General features: G+C 46.7%; 1 protein-coding gene across 6 annotated transcripts in view; it reads right to left on the bottom strand.

Annotated features, from left to right (window-relative positions):
* The window catches only part of Parp11 (poly(ADP-ribose) polymerase family member 11), a 54896-nt gene that overhangs the window by 29212 nt on the left and 8007 nt on the right, over positions 1-17677 (bottom strand). The window lies entirely within an intron of this gene.

Here is a 17677-nt window from a genome sequence, read left to right as displayed (position 1 = left end):
TGTGAAGAAGGAACAGAATAAGGACCTCTGGCTGCAAAGAAGAAACAGCTAGCATCAAGTGGCAATGCATCTTTCCCATTTTCACACGTGCGTGCTGGTGGAGCTATCTCCAAGGCCATCCATCTGTAGTCCCAGCACCTGGGTACACTCCATCTAACCATGTGCACCTGGGTACACTCCACCTGAACCATGTGCACCCGGGTACACTCCATCTGAACCATGTGCACCCGGGTACACTCCATCTGAACCATGTGCACCCGGGTACACTCCATCTGAACCATGGGTACCCGGGTACACTCCATCTGAACCATGTGCACCCGGGTACACTCCATCTGAACCATGTGCACCCGGGTACACTCCATCTGAACCATGTGCACCCGGGCACACTCCATCTGAACCATGTGCACCCGGGCACACTCCATCTGAACCATGTGCACCCGGGTACACTCCATCTGAACCATGTGCACCCGGGCACACTCCATCTGAACCATGTGCACCCGGGTACACTCCATCTGAACCATGTGCACCCGGGTACACTCCATCTGAACCATGTGCACCCGGGTACACTCCATCTGAACCATGTGCACCCGGGTACACTCCATCTGAACCATGTGCACCCGGGTACACTCCATCTGAACCATGTGCACCCGGGTACACTCCATCTGAACCATGTGCACCCGGGTACACTCCATCTGAACCATGTGCACCCGGGTACACTCCATCTGAACCATGTGCACCCGGGTACACTCCATCTGAACCATGTGCACCCGGGTACACTCCATCTGAACCATGTGCACCCGGGTACACTCCATCTGAACCATGTGCACCCGGGTACACTCCATCTGAACCATGTGCACCCGGGTACACTCCATCTGAACCATGTGCACCCGGGTACACTCCATCTGAACCATGTGCACCCGGGTACACTCCATCTGAACCATGTGCACCTGGGTACACTCCATCTGAACCATGTGCACCCGGGTACACTCCATCTGCACCATGTGTACCTGGGTACACTCCATCTGAACCATGCAACTGAAAAGCAACAGGACAGATGGGTTCAAGTCAAATCCTGGTCCATATCCCAGAACGTAATGTTGCCTTCCAGACTTAGGACTTCTAGTAAGAGTGTGACTACAAATGTAAGTTGTTTTATTGACAGAAGCATACTTGAGTAAGCCACACTTGGCGATAAAGACATTTTTGGCTCTCTCTAAAGAAGAATCAGCACTTGGTATCCTGGCTCATTTCCCAGGAATTGAGGGGCTGACAGCGGAAAACACCTTCAAGGCAAATATGCTGGGAACACTGTCTCAAAACATACACACTTCTGTGTATACACACAACATAACATTTGTTTATTTACTGCATATATGCAGGCATTCATGTACCACAGCACATACATGCCATGGTGCATGCGTGGAGGTCATTAGACAACTTGTGGACGTCAATTCTCTGTTTTCATCAGATGGGTCTCAGGAATGGCACTCAGGTCATCAAGACAGACAGATAGACACATACACACACACACACACAGAGAGAGAGAGAGAGAGAGAGAGAGAGAGAGAGAGAATAGACACAGAGGGAGAAACAGAGATAGACAGAGACATAGAGACACAGAGAGAGACAGAGACAGAGAGACTGAGACAGACAGACAGAGAGCACACACGTGTTTCCAAAAGCTGGTATTAATCGCTGGCAAGGGGTGGGCCTTCCAGACTAACAGAATAAGGACCTCTGGAAGAGGACCCTTTCCCAAAAGATCAGCTTTTCAAGTAGTATGTTTTCAAAATCATCTAACTCCGAGTATGCTCAGGAGGTTCCACAAGTGATAGAATACACACAAGAAAATGAACAGCACCTGTCCTGCTGGCTCCCCTGTACTCAGCCAAAGATGGGGCTCCTGCACCTCCAGACTGAGGAAGGGCAGGTGACAGCTCTAAAAACTCCCTTTCCTAGTTCACACAAATGGAAGACGGTCTTAAATAGACAGACACTGTACCCTGACCATCACCCGTCCAATTGGCTCTCTGGGAGAAGTTTCACACCAAGAAGAGGAAGCCAAGATGGCAAGAAGCTGCTAGCTCCCTCACCTACTGCCTTCCCAAGGACTACAATGTCACTCCTAGGAAAGAGGCTTCCACCCTGAGCTGCAGGCACAGTGACGTGCAGACCTGCCCGAGTGCAAAGGAACACAAGGAAGTCTCCATCTCTGCCTGAGGGAGCTCTATGTGAAAGAGAGAGTAGAAGGCCCCAAGACTAAGGGAGTTCTGAGAAACTGAACAGCTTCATAAAAACCAAGGAAAGTGAGGCGTGAACGGAAGCAGAATGGCAGAGCCATCATCAGGTCATACAGAGAAGAGGAGCCAGCAGGAGGGCCCTCTTAGAGCAGTAACTATGGAGACGAATCTAGGAAAGGATGGAGTGAGACACTGGGCACTGACAATGCTCCTACATGGCATCTATGCCCATCTCCAAAGGAGGAAACAGCGTAGGCAGAGGGCCTCAACATCACTCAGATGAACACTGACTACAGAGGAGGCTCTTCTGATCCACGGCAAAGGCTGTGCCGCAGCGGTCGGTTGATGTTTTGTCATTGTTGCTATTTACTTATATGTGCTGTGCACGCATCTGTGTGCCCTGCACTTGTGCGTCACGGCTCATGTGTGGAGGTCAGAGGACAATTTTTAAGAGTCATTTCTCCCCTTCTACCACGTGGATCCCGGCGATCAAACCCCGGTCATCAGGTGTGGCAGCAAGGCTCTCTAGGTCATTTCACCGTCCCCAAGGCTTAATTATATAAGTTAGCTGACAGAGCAATAGGTTTTGTTATGCCATTTTTATACAACAATTAAACATGTAGCTCAGTCACCCTCAACAGTGTGGGGGACTGAATATAGGTATACACACACACACACACACACACACACACACGAGTAATCCCAGGATTTGGTCCTCTTGAGCGTGATCCAAAGGAAGCCTCATGGGCAAACAGTAATATAGCACCCCACAAACACCCCACAAAAGGTTCACACAAGCAGTCTCCCGGCCACGCATAACCAAAGTAACGAGTGAACACCTGACGTTCTAGGGGACTTGAGCCAGGCTCAACCTGTAAGAGCTGCCTGGGCAGTTAGGACGGGAGGCAAGAGCAGTGCAAGGAAAACGGCACACATACATTAAGTGCAGCCAAGTGCCCAGCCCACACAGGGTGATGGGGCCCAAACTCCAACAGCCACTAGGAGAGGTCAGAATTAACCAAATAAAACAGACTTCAGACATGGGGTTATTTACCTGTGATCCCAACACTCAGGAGGCAGAGTCAGGAGGATCATAAGCTCAGGCTGTTGGGGTTTTGTCTAAGCTCCACCCCACACCTACCTGGCAATAGCCAGGTATGCCCCGCCCCAGAGATCTGGCCCACTATAAGAGGGGCTACTTGCCCCTCCTCTCTCTCTTTGCTCTCTGCTCTCCCACATACTCTCACCTCTCTGCCCCTGGGGCTCTTCCCCCCCCCTCCACGTGGTCATGGCCGGCCTCCACTCTCTCTCTCTCTCTCTCTCCCTCCCTCCCTCCCTCTCTCTCTCTCTACCACTAACTCCCATCCCCTATTCTGAATAAACTCTATTCTATACCATGTCTGTGTGTGTGTGGTCCCTCAGGGGCAGAGGTGCCCAGGCAAGGGCCCGCCTGGACACCTTCCCCCACGCCGCCTAGCCACACTCACCTAACCCCTTATACTCCCACCTTTAAGCCCCTTCATCATCCTGCTGAATCCTTCACAGGCTAGCCCTGGTTGCATAGGGAGGCTCTGTCTTAAAATAAACAATTTAATTACTTTCACTGAATGCCCAGGTTTACACTAATACACACTCTCACACATTCACTACATGCCCAAGAATGTGTAAAATATATAATTTAAAAAAGGGCAATTAATGATGACAATGTCTCATCAAACAGAGACCATCCCAAAGGAGATGGTTACTACACATGGGGGCAAGTCTCTGAGCCTGAGACATAAAGTTGGACAGTTTAAGGCCAACCTGAGCTACAAAGCACATTTCAGGTTAGCCTGGACTACAAAAAGAGACTCTATTGACTAAAGTTAAAGAGAAGAGTTACAGCAGCCATCCTTTGGGAAGTGCCCTTTGCAGGGTCATGTCCTTGCCCTTGGCTAGCATTCTAAATTCTGAAGAAAAGTCACACCTAAATGACTGAAACATTAACACTTCCTTGGGATTTATGAGACCCCAAACTTCTGGCAGCCTTTAGATAACATCTGGGCATGCTCTGACACAAAGCATGTAAATTGCCCTGAGTTTTAACTTTCAAAAATAGTGTTTGTCTAAAGAGTTAATGGAGCTGGTCCTGAGAGTGAAGGCTGACAGTCACGGTCTGGTTAGAGCAAGAACAATGCTCCTTGAGCCCCTTTCCCTTCTTACAAACATCTGCTCCTGTAACGGAAGGTTCATCCCCTTTTCTCAGTACTCTGGCCTTGAATAAAGCTGATTCTTTTCCCAACAACTCAGCTCTCAAGTACTAGCTTTGGAGTGGCACACAGATACAACAATGGGGATTGTGAAAATCAGAAATTCTGGATTTGAAAAGTGTTAAATAGCCAACATGGAAAGCTTACTTGAGGGACTGACTTACAGAGAGAAGCCAGCAGGTAGAGCAGTGTGCACAGCTGCAGGCACGTGGGCAGGTACCTGAAATGGGTTAACAGCGGCACTGACTCACACCAGGGGCACAGGCTGAGAAACACACTTGTGAGCTTTATGTCTTTCTCCTAGCACTGAAGAATCTCTTCCTTTTCTGGTCTTGCTTTCTTACCTTAGAACTGTAAGACCTGAAAAACGAGGGCGCCCCAGCGCCCCATGCCTCGGAAGGCGACACCCATATTACTTGCAGGAAACGGTCTTGATGCAATAAGCAAGAGGATTTTTATTCCAGAGGCCCTAGGGTCCACAGTTGTACACCGTGCAGGGGTAGAGGACTGTGGGGCCCCGAGTGCAGAATTGGGACAGCTTTTATAAGTTTACAACGAAGCCTGCAAATCACAAACCAATCATTCCTTAGCATCCAGAGCCCGTGTAGTGTGAGCCAATCGATTTGTACCACTCCATAGTTTTTAGGCCAATCAGTTTAAATTATCGGAGCCCACGGTCTGTGGACCAATTAGTTTCCTATTTTCTCAGAGGTCTATAGCTGCGGGTGGGCTCTAGAATCAACCTTTCACCTAGTTTCTAACAAAGAGTGGGCTATGGAATATGAGGTGTTTGGGGCTCCTTAGAAGGCTGGAGTTAGAGCTTCTTTGGAGCGAGCTAGCATTTTAAACTTCTGACTTCTTGGGGTCATTAGAGAGTCAGGCTGTATATTCTATCCTTTCAGCACCTCTAAGGTAGTTCCCAAGAACGAAGGGTCATCCTCACTCTGTTCTTGACCTTAAGGAAAAGTGTTGAGTCTTTCACTGAGGTGGACATCAGGAGCCACACATGGGAGCAGCTACCTGCAATTTCAGCATTAGGGACACTGGAAGGAGGAGGAGATTAGCTCAGAGCCATCCTGGGCTACAGATGGATCTTGTTTTCAGGTGTCTCCTGCATCTCTGAGGCATTCCTGTTTCAGAGTCAATGACTTTCTAGGACTCAGAAGTTGTTGAAGTTATAGGTGTTTATTATGGAACAAAAAAGAGCAGCAACAGGAAAAAAAAAAAGCACAGAGGAGAAAGTCCGGATGAAAGCATGTGCGAGCTCCACAACCCTTCCCAGAACACTGTACACAGCTGCCTCTCAGACCCTGCAGTCATGAGGTCACCTGAGCCAAGGGGCAGGCCTCCTACTGAGAATCAGTGGGTCACAGTCCGCATGTGGCCGACCTTCGCGAAGCTCCACGTCTCCAGGGAAAGCAGTCAATCCACTCCAGGCATGACTATGTGGAGAAACTGCTAAGGAGGCGCACACCTCAGGCATGCTCTTGTGCTTCTCTCAAGGCAGACATTGCAGAAGCTCACTTCCTCAAGTTCCAGACCACGACAGAGGCGAGCTGTGATCGCCTCTCTTGCATCCAGTGAGCTCCCTTCCACCCCATGCTGCATATGGAGTTTAAAAGAACCCCAACCTATAACTTCAAGGCCCAAATACTCCAGTTTTAAAGACAGGATCTTATGCAGTTCAGCCTAGTTTCAAACTCACTGTATTGTAAAAGGACAACCTTGGAGTTCTGATCCTCCTGCCTCCACCCTGCCGGCCCAGGGATTACAGGCATGTACCACTATGCCCAGTTTATGTCGTTTTAGAGACCCATGGCCTTGTGTAAGTCAGGCAAGCTCTCTACCAGTGATCTCCACCCCCACGGCCCCCAACACTCCAAGTTTTAATGCTGAAAAGAGATTAGTTTTTCAGACTCTACCTCCAGTTTTTACTCTTTCCTGACGACGAGGCCGCCAAGAGATGACTGAAGAAGCCATTTGCTCCTATGCGTGAAACTCATCCAGAGCTGTTTAATACTGTGAGACTGTTTAGGTTGACAGAGCACTAGAAAGTCTTCAGGGAGAAATCCTGCCTCAGCATCTCAAGCTGTGTTTGATCTTCAGTCCAAAACACCTCACAGAGCAAGCAAATGTAAGTCTCGACAACTAGCACTTCTCGACACTAGCACTTCTCGACATGGTACTTCTTAATTCAGTAAAACACTCAGTGGGGGGGGGGGGGGATATCAAAGCATCTGGATCTAACCTATACCTTGGGGTATCCAGAATCAAATTATATATAGGCACGTTATAAGAGGCTGAAAAATGCCTTTTTCAATAATAAAAATATTAACTGAATTCTATTATCTGAAATGTAAAAATGCTAATCTAAAACAAATAGAACAGTACACATATGTAAGCACAGTACTTGAGAGGCTGAAACAGGAGGACAGCCACAAGTCTGAGGCCAGCCTAGGCTCCAGAGACCTTTTCTCACAATAAAGCCAAATGGCAATAATAATAATAACATGTATACAACATAATGTTATTATTTGCAGGAGTGCAATTTATTTACAGAATGCTTTTACAGGATCCTAGAGTTAAAACTCCTATTTCAATTTCCAGCTCCCTTCATGACTTTAGTACTTAAGGCCACACGGGCACATATAACTAACTGCCTGGCTACAAGCTCAGGGTTCAAGGGCACAGCACCTATATCAGACTCTTGGCTCATTGGCACCTATAAGAACAAGCAAGCATCCCCAACGAGAAGCAGAAAAGACAGGCACAATCAGGCTGGACCCTTCCCTTCAAGATCTCCAGGGGTTTATGGGAGCTTCTCCATGCCCACAGGGACCTAAGAAACTCCTACTATGCTCTGCCTCTTAAAGTACCCACTATGTCCCAACAGCACTGAGGGGCTAGGAGACAGACTCCTCAATCGGGCAGACTTATAGGGAGAAGAACATAACAATATAATAAAGACAGAGAACTTCCAAGACGGCGACTTCTTTCTCATCCTCCTCCTGACCGGAGACAACAGCCTGGTAGCCTAAGGCAGAGAGAGCCCTTGCCGGCGTGTACTCCCACTCATGGTTCCTGAGGATGGACTGGTTCAACACGTTCAAGGCCAGCAGGACATGTGACACACTGCTGGAGGCCATTCAGCCACCACGTCTCTCTTCAAATTTTATGAACCCCAAATTAGAGGAAGACTCTTCAAGGTCTGTAAAACAACCCAGCCCTACACACCAGGCTCCGGTGTCCTGGGGACACCCTCTACTTTCAGGGCACTTGCTGCTTGTGTGTTTCCTCACCACTAATAAAAGTTTTCTTTACCGATGATTGTGTCTGCTCCTTTCTGCTACATCAGATTTTCCCTTGTGCTACATGCTGAACTCCAGATTCTTCTTGGCTTTTAATTCTTTAACTGGCAGAGAAAACCCAATCAATCCCTAGACCAGTGGTTCTCACCCTTCCTAATGCTGTGACCCTTTAATATATATAGCTCCTCATGTTGTGGTGACCTCCAACCATAAAATTATTTTGTTGTTACTTCATAACTATAACTTGCTATGAGTTGTAATATAAATATCTGATATTCAGGATATATGATGTGATCCCCAAAGGGGTCCTGACCCACAGGTTGAAAACCACTGTCCTAGACAGTAATAGCATCACCTAGGGGACCAAGCTTTTAACGCATGGACCTGTAAGGAACACAGCATGACTTCATCCAAATCATATTAAAACTCCTGGGCTGAAGACAGCTCAGTGGCAGAGCACTGGCCTTGTATGGTGGAACCTTGGATTCAATTCCTAGCATCTAGCATCCGCCATACAAAGTGTAGCTTGAACCCCTCCATTTCTTTCTGTCTCCCCAACACCACCTACCTAGTACAAAACATTTTCTCCTCTACTCTGCTCCATGGTAGTCTCTAACACTCTTCCCTATGGCAGAGCCTCTGACACTGCTCCATGGTAGAGCCTCTGACACTGCTCCGTGGTAGAGCCTCTGACACTACTCCATGGTAGAGTCTCTGACACTGCTCCATGGTAGAGCCTCTGACACTGCTCCATGGTAGAGTCTCTGACACTGCTCCATGGTAGAGCCTCTGACGCTGCTCCATGGTAGAGCCTCTGACACTGCTCCATGGTAGAGTCTCTGACACTGCTCCATGGTAGAGCCTCTGACGCTGCTCCATGGTAGAGCCTCTGACGCTGCTCCATGGTAGAGTCTCTGACACTGCTCCATGGTAGAGCCTCTGACACTGCTCCATGGTAGAGTCTCTGACACTGCTCCATGGTAGAGTCTCTGACGCTGCTCCATGGTAGAGTCTCTGACACTGCTCCATGGTAGAGCCTCTGACACTGCTCCATGGTAGAGCCTCTGACACTGCTCCATGGTAGAGTCTCTGACACTGCTCCATGGTAGAGCCTCTGACACTACTCCATGGTAGAGTCTCTGACACTACTCCATGGTAGAGCCTCTGACACTGCTCCATGGTAGAGTCTCTGACACTGCTCCATGGTAGAGCCTCTGACACTGCTCCATGGTAGAGCCTCTGACGCTGCTCCATGGTAGAGCCTCTGAACTGGTCTTTAACAGCTTCTTGGCTCCTCCCTGTTCAGTTCGTCTGCTGCTCCTGGGAAAGCTTACCACAAGCTTCATGGCTTAAAACAAGACTCTCCAGCTTTAGAAGCTAAGATGACAACCTTGGCTTGCTGCTCCTCTCTTTCCTCCTGAGCCAGCGTTGCGCCTCCTTGACTCTACCTCGTTCCGTGTTAGCGCTTCTTTGATCCCATCTTACACTTGAAGGCCCCTTGTGCCAGGCAGTGGTGACACACGCCTTTAATCCCAACACTTCAGAGGCAGAGGCAGGTGGATTTCTGAGTTGGAGGCCAGCCTAGTCTACAGAGTGAGTTCCAGGACAGCCCGGGCTATATAGAGAAACACCGTCTTGAAAAAACAAAAAAGGAGGAGGAAGAGGAGGAGGAAGAAGACAAAGAAGAGGAAGAAGAAGAGGAGGAAGAAGAAAAAGGATAAGGGGAAGGGGAGGGGGAGAGGGAGGAGGAGAGGAAGGAGGAGGAGGAGGAGAAGGAGGAGGTGGTGGCAGCCGGCCCCTTGTGATTATGTCAGGCCACACCTGGATCAAACAAGCGACTCTCCCTATTTGTCGTGTGGTCGTTTGGTTTCTATTCTTCAATAAAGACCACGATCAAAGGCAACTTGGGGAAGAAAGGGTTTGTTTCATCTCACTCTTACAGTTCATCACTGAGGGAAGACAAAGCAAGAGCCTGAAGCAGAAATTATGGAAGAATTACTGGCTTGCTCCCAGGCTCATATTCAATTACCTTTTACATAGCCCAGGCCCACCTGCCTAGGGATGGTACTGTCCACAGTGGACTGGTCCTCCTCTATCAATTAGCAATCAAAAAAATGCCCCAATGCAGGCCAATCTGATGGAGGAGTCTTCGCCACAGGTTCTCTCTTCCCAGGTATGTCAAACTAATAACCAAGATTCACTATCATTCTATCTTAGGGAAAACTGATTAACTGTTTTTGTTCAACATGAAGTTGACAGTTCCAGTCATGTTCCACAGAGCCATGTGCAGCTTGGCTTGCTGGTACCCCTTCCTGCTTCTCTGTGTTCTGGCCTCAAAGACTTGTACGGTTCTCAAGGGTCCTCTCAAGCGCTCTACCTCCCAGGCAACCATCGTCTGGCTAGCTGCTCATCAGTATCTCTAGAAGTCACCACACTCCCAGGATACCCTCCCTGATTTCCCAGCCTGACCTTTTCCTACACTGCTATTCTTTTTCCTTCATAGTTTTTTTTTTTTCCCGTAATTGGACTTAGGGGTTCATCTGTGAATATTTATGTTAGGTTTGTCTTTCTACATCACACTGAAAACCCGTAAGGGATAATCATAAACCTTCACAACCATCAAATGGTCGCTGGATCAAAAGATAAGCAGATGCTAACAAAGGTTATGTGAACAGAAGATTTAGTTGTGGAGTGCGAATTGCATAAACCAAGGATTTTAGCAATAGCATTTTAGCCTCAGTGGGTCACTCAGCCAGGTGGCCACTCATTGCTCCAAGTCTCTAACACCCACCAAGTCTTCTGTTCACAGCCTAAACCTGCCACCCTCCCTGCAATGAGAACTGTTAGATGCTTTGGTACTGTTCTGAGTCTGCCAAACCACTCCTGCAGACAGACACATCACTTCCCTATTCATGATCGTGCGACAGATCACTGAAAAAAATGTCCTAGAAACATGAGTGTTGTACCACATGTAAGTCTGGGGTTGTTTGTAAATGAGGAATTCTTCCTTAACCTCTGACTCCCAGGTCCTTTTCTACTCAATGAATATCCTACATTCTGGAACCAGTCAGTGTTCTAGAACTACAAAGTTCTAGATTGCAAACAGGGGTTTGTACTTAGAAATTTTACTGAGCTTTGATTTGAGCCTTAGTATGATGATGCACAGAGAGCAGGACGATTATTTAACAATTCTTACAAAACCAAAGCACCAGCTAACCCAGGTGCAACCCTATGCAGCCAGGCGCCATCGCACAACGCCATTGCCCACGTTCTTCTGCTGTTGTTTTGATGTTCCTGATCCAGGGTTTCTGTTTGGTAAAAACTACTTTGTTCTGAGTCTCAGCAAATCCAGGTTATCCTCTAAGCTTAACTAAATAACTTAAGAATAATTATAAAGAACGCCAAGAATACAGAGACAGCTGTGCTATTCCTAGACTCCTGGGAATCAAAGCTACACCATTCAGGATGTCCATCTTCACACAACCTGTGAGTATATGTGTAAAATGTACTTTCTGACTCAGGGGAAACAGCCCAAAGCCTGCTGCCAATGCCTACCCATTCCTTATCATGGTTTGAACACAAATGGCCCCATAGGCTCATATATTTGATCACTTTGTCACCAGGGAGTGTCCTGTTTGAAAGAATTAGATAGATTAGGAGTGTTGCCTTGCTTGAGTAGGTGTGGCCTTGTTGGAGGACGTACATCTCTGGGGGTGGGCTTTGAGGTTTCTAAGCCCACTGCCAGGTCTGTCTCTTTCTCTCTGCCCTCTCTAGCATTTCCCTCTCCCTCTCTCTCTCTGCCTACAGATTAGGATGTAAAACTCAACCACTGCCCCAGCACCTGCCTGCATGCCGCCATGTTCCCCACCTGATAATGGACTAACCTCTGAAAGTGTAAGCAAGCCCCAATTAATTGCTTTCTTTTATGAATTAAGTTGGTCATGGTGACTCTTTACAGCAACAGAACAGTCACTAGGGCAGAAGTTGGTGCTGGGAGTGGGGTATCCCTGTGAAAGCCTTGACCATGCTTCTTGTTATAGGAATGTAGATTGGGGGAGTTTGGATTAGGAAAGCAGCTGAAAGCTTTGAGACATAATGAGCCATCCTAACAGGAGCATTGAGGACAGTGTGTGTGTTGAAAGCAAGGTGGGCCTAGTTCAAGAGGCTTCAAGGGGAAGAGCATTAGCAAGTGCCCTGGAGACTATTGTGATATTTTGGCAATTTGGATATTTACTGGATATTTTGCTTTGTGTCCTCATTTTAAAAAATCTGCCTGAGGCTAAACTGAAGAGTTTTGGATTAATGGTGTTGGCAGAGAAGATTTCAAGACAGCCTAGTAATGGCTGTGTCATATGTGTTATTGTATGGTTATTAGTAATCACTCTTCCTCAGATCTATGATGAAAAGGAGCAAGCAGGACAAGGAGAAACCTACAATGTAGTCTGAGGAGAAAAGGAGCAGCAGGGATGTTTTGTTGGAGCCAAGGCCAGTGTTCAGGGCTATAGAAAGCTTAAAGACAAGCTTGATGCTACACAGAATAGAAGGAATGGTGCCCTGAGGGACAGACTCCGCCCAGCTAAGATTTCAGTTTGTGAGAAGGAATTAAAGCAAAGCTTAAGCCCGGGCACCAGCAGAAAGCTAATGTGCTTGTAACTGAAGGAGGGGCCCAGTAGCAGAACGAGAGAGTTCAGCCTTGTGGTTCTAGCTTTAAAGACTACAGAAAGGGGTTGTGGAATCTCCCTGCTCAGCTGAGGAAAGCCACTGAGGCCAGGTGTGTGTCAAGGGACACACACCTGCATGGAGGCCCAGAGAGCTCACTGAGTGAAGCTGTGAAGGCTTGGAATTCACTGGAGACACTGAGATGCTGAAGATGGTCGAATCACACCTGCCAAGAGCAGCTGCAGACCAAGAATAGAACGAGCTAGAGACAGGAAAGTGTGATGTAGTCAACAGAGCTGAAAGGAACTGGAGACCTGAAGAGCCTTGGACATCAGACATTGTGATGGAGAATTTGGAGTTTGCCCTGCTGGCTTTCACTCTTGCTTTGGTCCAGGACTGCCTCATTATGCTGTTTCCTCCCTTTCGGAACAGTGACATATAGCCTGTGCCACTGTCTGTTCAAAGTATGTGGTCTCCTTTTTTTTACTTTGATTTTACAAGGGGTTACTTTTACACCATGTTAAGACTGTGATAGACTATGGGGACTACTGATGTTAGGCTGACTGCATTTTTACATTATAATATGACTACAAGCCTATGGGGGCAGAGAGTAGAATGTAGTGGTTTGAATAAGAATGACCCTTATAGCTGGGCAGTGGTGGCGCACACCTGTAATCCCAGCACTCTGGGAGGCAGAGGCAGGCAGATTTCTGAGTTCTCCTGGTCTACAGAGTGAGTTCCAGGACAGCCAGGGCTATACAGAGAAACCCTCTCTCGAAAAAACCAAATCCAAAAATCCGGAAAAAAAAAAAAAGAATGACCCCTATAGGTTCCTGTATTTGACTGCTTAGTTACTAGGAAGTGGAACTGTTTGAAAGGACTAGGAAGTGGGGTCTTGTTGGAGGAAGTGTGTCACTGGGGGTGGGCTTCGAGGTTTCTAACGCCCAAGCCAGGTCAGTTTGTCTCTCTGTCTCTCGGTCTGTCCCTCCTCCCTCCTTCCCCTTTCCCCCTCCTCCCTCCTCTCTCTCTCTCTCTCTCTCTCTCTCTCTCTCTCTCTCTCTCTCTCTCCTGTCCTCCCTACATACCTGCAGGCTACCATGTTCCCCACCATGATAATGGATTAAACCTCTGAAACTGTAAGCAAGCCTCCAATTAATTGCTTTCTTTTGTAAGAGCTGCCTTAGTCTTGGTGTCTCTTCCCAGCAATAGAACAGAAACTGCGACCACTAAGTGCTTGGAAGCCCTTTCTCTGAAGCTGGCATCCACTTTTCATTGCTCGGGTCTGGCTCACTTTGCCTGCCTTGTCCTTCTCACATGATCCCAGCTAGAAGGATTTATTCAAGTGTAGCTTAGCTCGACAGGTCTTTCCTTAGGACCACTTTCTTCCCACAAGTCATACTGCACACCCTGAAGGTTCTCACGGGACAGGTTCCAATTTAATTCACAACTGTACTCCCCTCTTCAAGTGTCAGAATCACATTTATTCAGTATGTAGGAAACATTGTCTGATAAAATGTGGGGTGCAATGAACTAATGACCAAGGGTTCAATATCATCAGAGGGACAAGCAGCGAGAGAACTCAAGTCTAAAGATGACCCCTAGCAGGCTTGTTCACAGGAGAGCTGTGGGGCTAACAGAAAAGGATGTCTGGAGAAAAAAACCAGCCAACCAACCAACAACAGAGATGGGATGTTTCAAGAGGCCATGCAGCTTAGCCCTGAACTGTAACCTAAAAACAAGTCTCAGAAGAAGCAGTTCAGAAGGCAGGATGGCTCATCCACAAAAGGCAGTGCCACCAAGTCCGACGACCTGCGTTGGATCCACAGAACCCACGTGCAGGGTGGAGGGAGAAAACTGACTCCCACAAGCTGTGCTGACATTTTACTATGCCATGGTATGAGCATGCATACACCCATACACAATACACAAACAGTAAACAAATAAATAAAATGCAATAAAAATGAAAAGGGGAAACAGAAGAAACCCAAGTGTACAGTTTCAGGAAAATGAAGAGGAAGGTTTAGGCAGAATATGTAATTGGCATCTAAGTCGCTGAAAATCTAAATCAGCCAAAGGTACCTAGGATGTCACTGTATGTGGCAATTCAAAGACTCTTAGAGACCTCCTAGAAGCAGGGCTGGAACCCAGCCTGCAGGAGGGGACTATGGCTAAAAATGACAGGTATATGACCAGTCTTTCAAGCAACCTGACTGAAGGAGAGACAAAAGCACAGCTCCAACGAAATGGTGTGGGAAGCCATTAGAGACCCTCACTTTAGCTGACAGGGCTAAGGCCCTGAGAAAAGCAAACAAGAGCCTCTCCCATGGGTATTGGTTTAGCCATTGTCTCGAGATAACTGCAGAATGATCCTGTCTGCGTCAACATCAACGACTCCGGGTATCTTCATCAGATAACCTCCTCATCTCCTGCCGTAAATGCCAGGAATACCTCTGCCCCTCTTTGTCCTTGCCTTGGGGTACGCCCCTCCTGAAAGCCTTAAAACCTGTGTACCCCAGAACATTAAACGAGGCTTTGACACAACTCAGATTGGCTCATCATTCTTGGTGCTTGGCCTCCCTCCTTCTCTCCCCCCCTTTTTTGACCCGCAGGTAGCACCCCTTCGGAACCCTGGAATAACTGACCCGCGGGACGGGTTACAAAATGGGAAGTGGCTGTGAATATAAACAGTGAAAAGTGGTTCTGCAGACAAAGCTAATACCAGAAAGTCACCACTGCACCAAGGATCAACAGGGAGCAGAAAGGGGACTAGGAAGAAACCTGTGACGTGTAAGTCCTGGAAAACAATTTTCTAACTCAGATGAACTGTATGAGTCTATAAACAAAAATGACTTTAGGAAGAATTTAACAATTTCTATAAAGATGTTGTCAGTGTAATAAACAGTGTGTACTTTTGTGGCTTGAATGAAAACGACCTCTATGGGCTCATAGGGAGTAACACTATTCGGAGGTGTGGCCTTGTTAGAGTGGGTGTGGCTTTGTGGGAGGAAGTGTGTCACTGGTGGTAGGCTCTGAGGTTTCAGATGCTCAAGCCAGACCCAGTAAGTCTCTGTCTTCTGCCGCCTGCCAATCCGATGTAGCTCCCTCCAGCACCATGTTTGCCTGTGTGCTGGCATGCCCTCCGCCATGATTACAATGGCCTAGAGCTCCGTAAGCCAGCACCAATTTAAATGTTTTCCTTTTTAAGAGTTGCCATGGTTCTGATGTCTCCTCGCAACAACAAAACCCTAACTAAGATAATACTTAAATGTCTGTTACTTTTCAGTTCTCTTTTTTTAAATCTATGTTTTAAATATACCAAAATATTTTGTTACACACACACACTACTAAAACTACAAGAGAAAAGTAGACAAAAATCATTTAACAAAATCTTCTCTCATAACAAAAGCAAGTTGGTTGGGAATGCAGATACTATCTGCACTGATATTTAAAGTACACAGTGCTTAGAGTTTGCTTTACTTTTCTACTTGGATTTTAAATTTTCCCAGATGTTCATGTCAATCTGATTCCCTGGGCAAAGCTAGACAAGCTCCGCAGATGCCCCTTCTATCAAAAGAAACTCACAAGTGATTAGTGAAAACCATGAATGCAAAGTTTATTTAAAAAAATAAATGAATTCAAATCAAAATTAAGCTGTGGTGGCTGAAGAGATGGTTCCGTGGTTAAGATAACGGCTGCTCTTCCAGAAGACCAGGGTTTGAGTCCCACCACCCACATGGCAGCTACCTCCAGTCCCAGGGGATTTAATGCCCTCTTCTGGCATCCAAGGGCACTGCATGAACGTGGTACACAAACATACAATCAAAACATCCATAAACATATAATCAATTTCCCCCCAAACTAAGCTGTGTTTATTGACAACATTCTGGTGCTCACAGGAGAAAAAAGGGGAAACAAAGCCAAAACCAAAAGAACCAGTACCAGCAGATAATAACCCAAAATAGCACTCAGTCACATGAGGATGGACCAGGGGACAAAGAACACACGGCTGTGTGCTCACTGCGATTAACAAAAGTCAGCGTGCTTAGCAAAACTTAAAAGTCTTACAAAGATTTCACAGAAGAGTGTCCCTCCCCGCCCCTTTTTTCCCCAAGAAAATGGTTTAATAACAAACCAAATACATGAGGCGTTCACTTAGATCCTTTGTAATTCTCACTGGGGTATAAATGGTCCAATAGTACAGACATGAGCGTGATCCTGAAGGAAAGAGGAACAGGGTGAGCAGAGAACTCTTAGTGTGTTCCTGTGCCAGTCACGGTCAAGAATTCAACAAGTATTTGTTATGCAACAGGACCTGTTGTCTAGTTGAATATACAATCCAGAGGCTTTGAAGTATGTGACCTTGAACAGAATATACACACGGCTGATGTGTGTTTGTGGTAGGGAAATCAAAAGAAAGGGGGCTGCTGGTAAAAACCAACTCCAACCCGTATATACACATATTGAGATGGATACTGATGATACTTGATAGTTAACAGTAGAGTATATGTATGAACAGCTATAAGCAAGTTTTATCCCAATGCTAAACGTTTTGCTAAAAATCACATCCAAATGTGTACTTTCCTCTGCCCTGATCTGTATTAGTGTATGAATGAAAACTATCCGGTGACTGTCATAATGCAATGGGATGAAATGGAACTACAGTGTGGACTGAACCCCAATTCATGGGCTCATTTCTAACCAGGTACGACCTTTTAGACATGGGGGAATTTACTGATAGACTTAACTGGTGTAAGTAGGTTACTGGTTTTGTGAGGGAGCGTAAAAGGCTTATTTCAAGTATTGACTTGGAGGGTTATTGAAGTCAAGTTAATGGCTAGCTCAGCTTCTGAAGTAGTTTCACAAACGAAGTCTGGAAATTTCTTGAAATGCGATTCTACCCATCAACTCCGAGGTTTTAACTTCAGTGTACATTTTTCTCACTACTACATTCCCATAACAAGATCTGAAGGTTCTTGACAAATAGATCTGAATCCTCATTCGTGGTCAGTAGGAGTTTGAATGAATGAATGAGTGAATGAATGAATGAAAGCAAGTATTTAAAAAAAATGCCTGTAGACATAAGACCTACTGAAAGCAAACAAAGAAGGATTCCTGATCATTGTTCTAACCACGGAAAGAAAACATTTAAGAACGTCATCCGCTGAAACTCATAAAGAGAATCCTCGAAGCTCTGTAGCTCAAAACGGAGACGGAGCAATGG

This window comes from Apodemus sylvaticus, chromosome 2 (genome assembly GCF_947179515.1).
Source record: "Apodemus sylvaticus chromosome 2, mApoSyl1.1, whole genome shotgun sequence".
NCBI classification, from domain to species: domain Eukaryota; kingdom Metazoa; phylum Chordata; class Mammalia; order Rodentia; family Muridae; genus Apodemus; species Apodemus sylvaticus.
Note: the sequence above shows the minus strand (reverse complement) of the source record. Positions and strands in the feature narration are given on the sequence as shown.